The sequence below is a fragment of the Lynx rufus genome, unplaced genomic scaffold, assembly GCF_022079265.1.
Source record: "Lynx rufus isolate CCGP_SWC_20201006 ecotype Redwood Valley unplaced genomic scaffold, mLynRuf1.p SCAF_9, whole genome shotgun sequence".
NCBI lineage: Eukaryota > Metazoa > Chordata > Mammalia > Carnivora > Felidae > Lynx > Lynx rufus.
Window position 1 is genome coordinate 63862445 of NW_025814897.1, and position 2384 is coordinate 63864828.

Here is a 2384-nt window from a genome sequence, read left to right on the forward strand (position 1 = left end):
GGGCACCAAGTCTCATTTGTTTTGGCAGAAAAACTTACTGTAGTGTCGGGACGTCACAAAGAGGCCACGGACATTGAGAGAGGCTGCATACAAGGGGATGGGCAGTTTCACAAAGCACAGTGATCACAGACCAGAGTGGTGGAGATCATGCTACTGATGCAGAAATTACAAAATCCAAAAGCAGGGAGAGCGTCCTTTCAGGGAGTAACTCTGAACCAGTCATCCATACTTGACCCCAGGTCAACCTGGTGAGTTTCACAGGACAACGGGCAACTTTGGAGGTAAGGGTTGTTACATTTTAAAAAGGACTTAAGCAGCTAGAAGGGAATGCTAGGAAACTGCCCTAGGGCTCTCAGGAATCAAGGGCAGTACTGGGGACTGGGTGAACAGATGCACAAGAAACAGCACCAAAGAGGTTTCCTGTTCAGTCAGTTGGTGAGGGGGAAGAGGATCCAGAAGGCAGTTGAAGGGAGCAAAGATGGGGTCTTGAAGGCGAGTCTCTAGAGGCTGGATCAGAAGAAAGACCACACACTGGGCACCAGTGAGGAAACACAACTCTGGACCCCAAATGGGGAGGTGATGGATGGGGGTGGGTGTCACTGATTGAGGGTGGTGGGTGGAACAGCCTCACAGTAGCCATCACAGGGCCACAGGGAAATATATGACTGCTAGGTCCCAGATGGCTCCTTCCAGCCCCGATGGGAAGGCATAGTCTCACAGAGGAGGTCCATTGATGCCTGCGTGGTCGAAGGCACAGAGGTCCTCATATCGACAGTGGCCCTTTTTTTGCAAAGTGTCGGCAGACAGGGTGGTTGGATTTGTCTTCCATAACTTGGGGGCCATCCTTGGGTGGGCAGATAGAGACCAACTTATGAGCTTTTGAGGATTTTTCTCTGCACTTTGTGAAAGCCTCCCCTGGAAGGACCCCCACGGCGTGGTCCAGGAAAAGGAGGTTCAGTATTGGCCCCCCACCAACCACGACCATATGGGCCACATCTGGGGCCTAGGCCCCCCGAATTGGGCCTCTGCCCCAGGGAGGAGGTTTGAGACTCACTAGTGGTGAAATCATTGGTCCCCTTGATCCTGGAGGACTTCTGTGAAGAGAATCTGCATTCTTTCCTGTCTGGCTCCTTTCACTCAACATCGTGTTTGTGAGATTTAATCCAGGTTGCCTATAGCAGGAGTTCATTCATTTTCTTGCAGTGTAGTCTCCCATTGCACGCACACCCAACAACTTATTTATCTATTCTACTGATGGTGGACATGTGGGAGGATTCCAGTTTGGGACTGACTTGGGTCACCCGGCTTTCCATTTGGCCATGGGGGGGCACCCAGAAGCCTGGGTGGTCCTATGGCGCTCCCACCCTCCTCGACTCTAGTCTCTTCCTGCTCTGGCTGCGGGGGCTGCTGTGGTGGCGGCAGCTGCTACTGACTCTGCTTCTTTCGTTCCGGCATCGTGGTTGCAGCAATGGCCGCGGCAGGATTTGGAGGGCAGTGAGGAAGGGGCATGCTGGGTTGCTGTCAGTTCTTATACACTGGTCCCCAAGTAGCTACTGACTCTCGAATTTCATAAAAATGGAATCATACGGTATGAACCTTTTTGTGATTAGTTCTTTTGTTCAGCACAGGGTTTTTTGGATTCAATTATGATGTTACATTTTTCAGCAGTTCATTAAAAAAAATACTGAGTTGGGTCACCTGGGTGGCTCAGTCGGTTGAGTGTCTGACTTTGGCTCAGGTCATGATCTTGTCATTTGTGAGTTCAAGCCCCACATCGGGCTTGCTTCTGTGAGCCTCTCTGTGCAGAACCTGCGTTGGATCTTCTGTCCCCCTCTCTCTGTCGCTCCCCTACTGGTGCTATCCCAAAAATTAATAAATATTTTTAAAAATCTGAGTAGTATTCTGTTAAATGGATGCACCATAAGGATACACTAGTTTATTTGTGTATTCATCTATTGACACACATTTGGGGTTTTTTTCGAGTTTTTGGATAGTTTGAATAAAGCTGATAAGAACAATTGTAATTTTTTGTGAACAAAATATTTAATTTCTCTTAGGAACCTAGAAATAGAATTGCTCTGTTGAATAACAAATATACATTGGATTCCATATCGCTCTTTAAAATTTTGTCCCTTTTTAGTAGAGTTTAAAATCAAGGGAGACCCAGAGATTGTAATCTGTGTCTACAAGCATAATACAAAGAGCTTCAGAGAATTTTATGAAGCCAGACTCATGGGAATATACTGTTTATCTCAGCTCTCAGGACTTCATTTTTAATAACTTCCTCTTAGGAAAACCACTGTTCAGGCCCTTAGAGAATTTAGGTTTTTGTCTTTGACAAGTGGTTGGCAACAGTTTAGGATAGAGAAATGTTCTGAGTGTCT

The 2384-nt window shown here is 47.1% G+C and overlaps 1 pseudogene; it reads right to left on the reverse strand.

Annotated features, from left to right (window-relative positions):
• Positions 1–714: 714 nt before the first annotated feature.
• On the reverse strand, positions 715–1455 carry LOC124504674 (proline-rich protein 3-like; annotated as a pseudogene).
• Between the last annotated feature and the right edge of the window lie 929 nt (positions 1456–2384).